The 9,031-nt window shown below is 29.6% G+C and overlaps 1 protein-coding gene across 1 annotated transcript in view; it reads left to right on the forward strand.

The window, feature by feature from the left end:
• The window catches only part of adcy2b (adenylate cyclase 2b (brain)), a 281,820-nt gene that overhangs the window by 185,217 nt on the left and 87,572 nt on the right, over positions 1 to 9,031 (forward strand). The gene's annotated exons all lie outside the window — the stretch shown is intronic.

Raw genomic sequence — 9,031 nt, forward strand, 5'->3', positions numbered from 1 at the left:
AAAAAAGGTTTTATTCAATTAAGAACAAGTTGCCAGTAAAAAAAAATTGATTTTCTTCAATTCAAAAAACGATTTTCAAGTAAAAAATACTTCTATTTAATAAAAAAAAAAAAAAAAAATTGAAAGTAAATAACACATTTCTTCAACTAAAAAAACAATTTGCCATAAAAAAAAACGATTTTCTTTCAATCGAAAAACGATTTTCTGCAAGTAAAAAAAAAGATTTGCAAGTAAAAAAATAATTATATTTAATTAAAAAATATATTTGAAAGTAAATGACACATTTCTTCAATTAAAAAAACAATTCGGTGGGCGGCTAATGTACAGAAACTCCTATACTGGATGGATGGAGGCTCTCAGACCCTTCCGGCCTGGGTATCCCTTGAAACGGCAATCCCACACTCCTCATTACATTCTTGCTTACGCTCATCACTCCCTTTCCCATTTAAACTTGAAGGCGCAAATACCATCGTATCAATCTCCATTAAAATATGGAACCAGCTACGAAAACACGTGGGTTCTCAGGGCCCATCTATATGGACCCCGCTACTTAAAAAACAATTATTTAAACCTTCCCGTACTGACCCCGCATTTATGACTTGGCACGATCATGGTATCACCACTGTGAAAGACCTCTATGCAGACGGAGTGTTCTCATCCTTCACTGAACTCTCTTCCAAATACGATCTGCCGAACTCCCACCTTTTTCGTTTCTTTCAGGCGCGGGACTTCGTAAAGAAGCAGTTCCCACACTTTCCAAATCATCCTCCGGAAACTCTTATAGATACATTATCTTTGAGCCCTAATCATAAAAAATGTATCTCCGTGTTATATACCTCCTTAAGCTCAGTTGCTCCAAACTCTCTATCAGTGATAAGAGCTTCGTGGGAGAGCGATCTTAATACCAACATATCCGATCAACACTGGAACTCGGCCCTGAAACTGGTTCACTCCTCCTCAATATGTGCCCGTCATAGTCTCATCCAATGCAAAGTAATCCATAAAATTCACTACACTAATTCAAAACTATCCAAAATCTACCCCACTGTTAGCAATACCTGCAATAGATGCAAACAATCTCCGGCTGATCACGTCCATATGTTCTGGTCCTGCTCTAAACTATGTTCCTTTTGGGAGGACATTTTTGACACAATTGGAAAAGCATACGGTCAAAACTTTCCTCCCAACCCATTATCAGCCATTTTTGGCGTATGCCCCGATAACATGTGCCCGGTACCACTAAAACGCGTTGTTGCTTTTACGACCTTGCTGGCCAGGCGATTGATCTTGTTTAATTGGAAGCTGGCTCGCCCCCCATCACACGGCCGTTGGATTAGAGAGGTTCTCTACAATCTAAAACTGGAAAAACTTAGGTTTTCGCTGAAGGGCTCGGTTCAAGCATTTGAAAGCTCATGGAGCCCTTTTTTGCTGTATGTCAAATCTCTTGACCTATGCCCAGACGCAGATGAGGAATAATCTCCCTTTTATTTATTAAGTATTATTTTATTCTATTTTTTATTTTATTATATATTATTATTATTATTATTAATTTTTATTTTATTTTATTATTATATATATATATTTATTTATTTTTTATATATATATCTGTCTGTCTCTGGCCGCGTATGTGTGTGTGTGAGAGAATGTGTCTGTCTTTGTCGTCCTACTTGTTACACAATTGCGCCATTTGTCCCTCGTTAGTGGGACCTGAGTGGGGTGGGAGGGTGGGTGGGTGGTTTGGGTTTTAAGGGAAAGGGTGTGAATCATTTACTGCCTTTAAAATTGTACTGTTTTGACTTGTACTTTTTTCTGTCTGTTTGAAAATGCCAATAAAAAAAGTTGGAAAAAAACAACAACAAAAAAACAATTCGGCATTAAAAAAACTATTTTCTTTCAATCGAAAAATGAAAGAAAAAAAAAAAGATTTGCAAGTATAAAAACTATGTTCTTCAATTAAAAAAATCGATTTGCAAGTAAAAAACTATTTTCTTCAATAAAAAATTATTTGTAACTAAAAGAAAAAGTTTTTTCAAATAGAAAAAAACAATTCCCAAGTAGAACGATTGGCAAGTAAAACAAAAAACAATTTCAGCAAGGAAAAAAATGATTCACAATTGTGAAAACAATTTCCTTCAGTAAAAAAAAACAATTTGTCAGTAAAAAAAAGATATATTTTCTTTCATTCAAAAAAAAGAATTCTGCAACAATTCATATCAAAAAATGTTTTTCAATTTAAAAAAAACACATTCGCGAGTAAAAAACAATTTTCTTCAATTAATAAATGATTTGTCAGTGAAAAAAAATACATGAATAAATATTGCAAGTTTAAAAATAATTTTGTGCAAATAAAACGATTTGCAAGTAAAAAATACTTCTATTTAATAAAAAAATAAATAATTGAAAGTAAATAACACATTTCTTCAACTAAAAAAACAATTTGCCATAAAAAAAACTATTTTCTTTCAATCGAAAAACGATTTTCTGCAAGTAAAAAAAAAGATTTGCAAGTAAAAAATTATTATATTTAATTAAAAAAAAATATTTGAAAGTAAATGACACATTTCTTCAATTAAAAAAACAATTCGGTGGGCGGCTAATGTACAGAAACTCCTATACTGGATGGATGGAGGCTCTCAGACCCTTCCGGCCTGGGTATCCCTTGAAACGGCAATCCCACACTCCTCATTACATTCTTGCTTACGCTCATCACTCCCTTTCCCATTTAAACTTGAAGGCGCAAATACCATCGTATCAATCTCCATTAAAATATGGAACCAGCTACGAAAACACGTGGGTTCTCAGGGCCCATCTATATGGACCCCGCTACTTAAAAAACAATTATTTAAACCTTCCCGTACTGACCCCGCATTTATGACTTGGCACGATCATGGTATCACCACTGTGAAAGACCTCTATGCAGACGGAGTGTTCTCATCCTTCACTGAACTCTCTTCCAAATACGATCTGCCGAACTCCCACCTTTTTCGTTTCTTTCAGGCGCGGGACTTCGTAAAGAAGCAGTTCCCACACTTTCCAAATCATCCTCCGGAAACTCTTATAGATACATTATCTTTGAGCCCTAATCATAAAAAATGTATCTCCGTGTTATATACCTCCTTAAGCTCAGTTGCTCCAAACTCTATATCAGTGATAAGAGCCTCGTGGGAGAGCGATCTTAATACCAACATATCCGATCAACACTGGAACTCGGCCCTGAAACTGGTTCACTCCTCCTCAATATGTGCCCGTCATAGTCTCATCCAATGCAAAGTAATCCATAAAATTCACTACACTAATTCAAAACTATCCAAAATCTACCCCACTGTTAGCAATACCTGCAATAGATGCAAACAATCTCCGGCTGATCATGTCCATATGTTCTGGTCCTGCTCTAAACTATGTTCCTTTTGGGAGGACATTTTTGACACAATTGGAAAAGCATACGGTCAAAACTTTCCTCCCAACCCATTATCAGCCATTTTTGGCGTATGCCCCGATAACATGTGCCCGGTACCACTAAAACGCGTTGTTGCTTTTACGACCTTGCTGGCCAGGCGATTGATCTTGTTTAATTGGAAGCTGGCTCGCCCCCCATCACACGGCCGTTGGATTAGAGAGGTTCTCTACAATCTAAAACTGGAAAAACTTAGGTTTTCGCTGAAGGGCTCGGTTCAAGCATTTGAAAGCTCATGGAGCCCTTTTTTGCTGTATGTCAAATCTCTTGACCTATGCCCAGACGCAGATGAGGAATAATCTCCCTTTTATTTATTAAATATTATTTTATTCTATTTTTTATTTTATTATATATTATTATTATTATTATTAATTTTTATTTTATTTTATTATTATATATATATATATTTATTTATTTTTTATATATATATCTGTCTGTCTCTGGCCGCGTATGTGTGTGTATGAGAGAATGTGTCTGTCTTTGTCGTCCTACTTGTTACACAATTGCGCCATTTGTCCCTCGTTAGTGGGACCTGAGTGGGGTGGGAGGGTGGGTGGGTGGTTTGGGTTTTAAGGGAAAGGGTGTGAATCATTTACTGCCTTTAAAATTGTACTGTTTTGACTTGTACTTTTTTCTGTCTGTTTGAAAATGCCAATAAAAAAAGTTGGAAAAAAACAAACAAAAAAACAATTCGGCATTAAAAAAACTATTTTCTTTCAATCGAAAAATGAAAGAAAAAAAAAAAGATTTGCAAGTATAAAAACTATGTTCTTCAATTAAAAAAATCGATTTGCAAGTAAAAAACTATTTTCTTCAATAAAAAATTATTTGTAACTAAAAGAAAAAGTTTTTTCAAATAGAAAAAACAATTCCCAAGTAGAACGATTGGCAAGTAAAACAAAAAACAATTTCAGCAAGGAAAAAAATGATTCACAATTGTGAAAACAATTTCCTTCAGTGAAAAAAACAATTTGTCAGTAAAAAAAGATATATTTTCTTTCATTCAAAAAAAAGAATTCTGCAACAATTCGTATCAAAAAATGTTTTTCAATTTTTAAAAAAACACATTCGCGAGTAAAAAACAATTTTCTTCAATTAATAAATGATTTGTCAGTGAAAAAAAATACATAAATAAATATTGCAAGTTTAAAAATAATTTTGTGCAAATAAAACGATTTGCAAGTAAAAAAAAGGTTTTATTCAATTAAGAACAAGTTGCCAGTAAAAAAAATTGATTTTCTTCAATTCAAAAAACGATTTTCAAGTAAAAAATACTTCTATTTAATAAAAAAAAAAAAATTGAAAGTAAATAACACATTTCTTCAACTAAAAAAACAATTTGCCATAAAAAAAACTATTTTCTTTCAATCGAAAAACGATTTTCTGCAAGTAAAAAAAAAGATTTGCAAGTAAAAAATAATTATATTTAATTAAAAAAAATATTTGAAAGTAAATGACACATTTCTTCAATTTAAAAAACAATTCGCCATTAAAAAAACTAATTTCTTTCAATCGAAAAATGAAAGAAAAAAAAAAGATTTGCAAGTATAAAAACTATGTTCTTCAATTAAAAAAATCGATTTGCAAGTAAAAAACTATTTTCTTCAATAAAAAATTATTTGTAACGAAAAAAAAAAGTTTTTTCAAATAGAAAAAACAATTCCCAAGTAGAACGATTGGCAAGTAAAACAAAAAACAATTTCAGCAAGGAAAAAAATGATTCACAATTGTGAAAACAATTTCCTTCAGTGAAAAAAACAAATTGTCAGTAAAAAAAAGATATATTTTCTTTCATTCAAAAAAAGAATTCTGCAACAATTCGTATCAAAAAATGTTTTTCAATTTAAAAAAAAACACATTCGCGAGTAAAAAACAATTTTCTTCAATTAATAAATGATTTGTCAGTGAAAAAAAATACATAAATAAATATTGCAAGTTTAAAAATAATTTTGTGCAAATAAAACGATTTGCAAGTAAAAAATACTTCTATTTAATAAAAAAATAAATAATTGAAAGTAAATAACACATTTCTTCAACTAAAAAAACAATTTGCCATAAAAAAAACTATTTTCTTTCAATCGAAAAACGATTTTCTGCAAGTAAAAAAAAAGATTTGCAAGTAAAAAAATAATTATATTTAATTTAAAAAAATATTTGAAAGTAAATGACACATTTCTTCAATTAAAAAAACAATTCGCCATTAAAAAAACTATTTTCTTTCAATCGAAAAATGAAAAAAAAAAAAAGATTTGCAAGTATAAAAACTATGTTCTTCAATTAAAAAAATCGATTTGCAAGTAAAAAACTATTTTCTTCAATAAAAAATTATTTGTAACTAAAAAAAAAAGTTTTTTCAAATAGAAAAAACAATTCCCAAGTAGAACGATTGGCAAGTAAAACAAAAAACAATTTCAGCAAGGAAAAAAATGATTCACAATTGTGAAAACAATTTCCTTCAGTGAAAAAAACAATTTGTCAGTAAAAAAAGATATATTTTCTTTCATTCAAAAAAAGAATTCTGCAACAATTCGTATCAAAAAATGTTTTTCAATTTTAAAAAAAAACGCAATCGCGAGTAAAAAACAATTTTCTTCAATTAATAAATGATTTGTCAGTGAAAAAAAATACATAAATAAATATTGCAAGTTTAAAAATAATTTTGTGCAAATAAAACGATTTGCAAGTAAAAAAAAGGTTTTATTCAATTAAGAACAAGTTGCCAGTAAAAAAAATTGATTTTCTTCAATTCAAAAAACGATTTTCAAGTAAAAAATACTTCTATTTAATAAAAAAAAAAAATTGAAAGTAAATAACACATTTCTTCAACTAAAAAAACAATTTGCCATAAAAAAAACTATTTTCTTTCAATCGAAAAACGATTTTCTACAAGTAAAAAAAAAAGATTTGCAAGTAAAAAATAATTATATTTAATTTAAAAAAATATTTGAAAGTAAATGACACATTTCTTCAATTTAAAAAACAATTCGCCATTAAAAAAACTAATTTCTTTCAATCGAAAAATGAAAGAAAAAAAAAAGATTTGCAAGTATAAAAACGATGTTCTTCAATTAAAAAAATCGATTTGCAAGTAAAAAACTATTTTCTTCAATAAAAAAATTTTTGTAACGAAAAAAAAAAGTTTTTTCAAATAGAAAAAACAATTCCCAAGTAGAACGATTGGCAAGTAAAACAAAAAACAATTTCAGCAAGGAAAAAAATGATTCACAATTGTGAAAACAATTTCCTTCAGTGAAAAAAACAAATTGTCAGTAAAAAAAAGATATATTTTCTTTCATTCAAAAAAAGAATTCTGCAACAATTCGTATCAAAAAATGTTTTTCAATTTAAAAAAAAACACATTCGCGAGTAAAAAACAATTTTCTTCAATTAATAAATGATTTGTCAGTGAAAAAAAATACATAAATAAATATTGCAAGTTTAAAAATAATTTTGTGCAAATAAAACGATTTGCAAGTAAAAAATACTTCTATTTAATAAAAAAATAAATAATTGAAAGTAAATAACACATTTCTTCAACTAAAAAAACAATTTGCCATAAAAAAAACTATTTTCTTTCAATCGAAAAACGATTTTCTGCAAGTAAAAAAAAAGATTTGCAAGTAAAAAAATAATTATATTTAATTTAAAAAAATATTTGAAAGTAAATGACACATTTCTTCAATTAAAAAAACAATTCGCCATTAAAAAAACTATTTTCTTTCAATCGAAAAATGAAAAAAAAAAAAAGATTTGCAAGTATAAAAACTATGTTCTTCAATTAAAAAAATCGATTTGCAAGTAAAAAACTATTTTCTTCAATAAAAAATTATTTGTAACTAAAAAAAAAAGTTTTTTCAAATAGAAAAAACAATTCCCAAGTAGAACGATTGGCAAGTAAAACAAAAAACAATTTCAGCAAGGAAAAAAATGATTCACAATTGTGAAAACAATTTCCTTCAGTGAAAAAAACAATTTATCAGTAAAAAAAGATATATTTTCTTTCATTAAAAAAAAAGAATTCTGCAACAATTCGTATCAAAAAATGTTTTTCAATTTAAAAAAAACACATACGCGAGTAAAAAACTATTTTCTTCAATTAATAAATGATTTGTCAGTGAAAAAAAATACATAAATAAATATTGCAAGTATAAAAATAATTTTGTGCAAATAAAACGATTTGCAAGTTAAAAAAAAACTATTTTCTTTAATTAAAAAGGGTTCGCCAAGGCTGCCCTTTGTCACACATTCTGTTCATAACTTTTATGGACAGAATTTCTAGGCGCAGTCAAGGTGTTGAGGGGATCTGGTTTGGTGGCTGCAGGATTAGGTCTCTGCTTTTTGCAAATGGTGTGGTCCTGATGGCTTCATCTGGCCATCTCCGGGTTAGGGAGGAGACCCTGCCCCAAGTGGAGGAGTTCAAGCACCTGGGAGTCTTGTTCACGAGTGAGGGAAGAGTGGATGGTGAGATCGACAGGCGGATCGTTGCGGCGTCTTCAGTAATGCGGACGCTGTATCGATCCGTTGTGGTGAAGAAGGAGCTGAGCCGGAAGGCAAAGCTCTCAATTTACCGGTCGAACTACGTTCCCATCCTCACCTATGGTCATGAGCTTTGGGTTATGACCGATAAGCGGAAGAAGATGGATGGATGGATGGATGAGTTCGCAAGTAAAAAAAAACAAAACTATTCTTTTCAATTGAAAAATGATTTATAAGTATAAAAACAATTTTCTGCCAGTAATATGATTTGTAAGTAAAAAAAAACAAAAACAATGTTCTTGAATAAACCATTTGCAAGTAAAAAAACAAGAACAGTTCTTCAATGAAAGAAACTATTTTTAAATTTAAAAAATATATATGTTCTTCAATTGAAAAAAGCAATTCTCAAGTTAAAAAAAATGTTGCAAGTAAAAAATGATTTGTTTAGTATAAAAACAATTTTCTTCAATAAAAAAAAAAAAGATTTGCTGGTATAAAAACAATTGTCTTGAATTAAAGTAAAGATATAAAAACAAATGTCTTCAAATTAAAGCTTTTGGCAGTAATATTCCCTCACAGTAGTTGTCACTCTACAACAGCAGGGGGTGCTGCTGAGTCAATTGAAGGTCATCAGAGCTACTGTTATCTGCGCATGGTGCCGTCCGCCAAAAATAACAAAGAAGAAGAAGCAGAGTGGGAAAGAGAGTGGAAGTGGAAGTTAACATGTACATTTGAAGAAAATAGTTTTTTTTTAACTTGCAAATCGTTTTTTTACTTGCACAAAATAGTTTTTAGACTTGCTAATCTTTTTTTCCTTGCAGAATTTTTTTTTTTTTTTTTTACTTGCGAATGTTTTTTTAATTGAATACAATTGTTGTTTTACTTGCAAATTGTTGGCCGTGACTAAAAACATTTTTGTGCGTTTGTGGAGTTTTGTCAGTCATTTCTCTACATGCTATATATACAGGTAAAAGCCAGTAAATTAGAATATTTTGAAAAACTTGATTTATTTCAGTAATTGCATTCAAAAGGTGTAACTTGTACATTATATTTATTCATTGCACACAGACTGATGCATTCAAATGTTTATTTCATTTAATT

This window comes from Nerophis lumbriciformis, linkage group LG21 (genome assembly GCF_033978685.3).
Source record: "Nerophis lumbriciformis linkage group LG21, RoL_Nlum_v2.1, whole genome shotgun sequence".
NCBI classification, from domain to species: Eukaryota; Metazoa; Chordata; class Actinopteri; order Syngnathiformes; family Syngnathidae; genus Nerophis; species Nerophis lumbriciformis.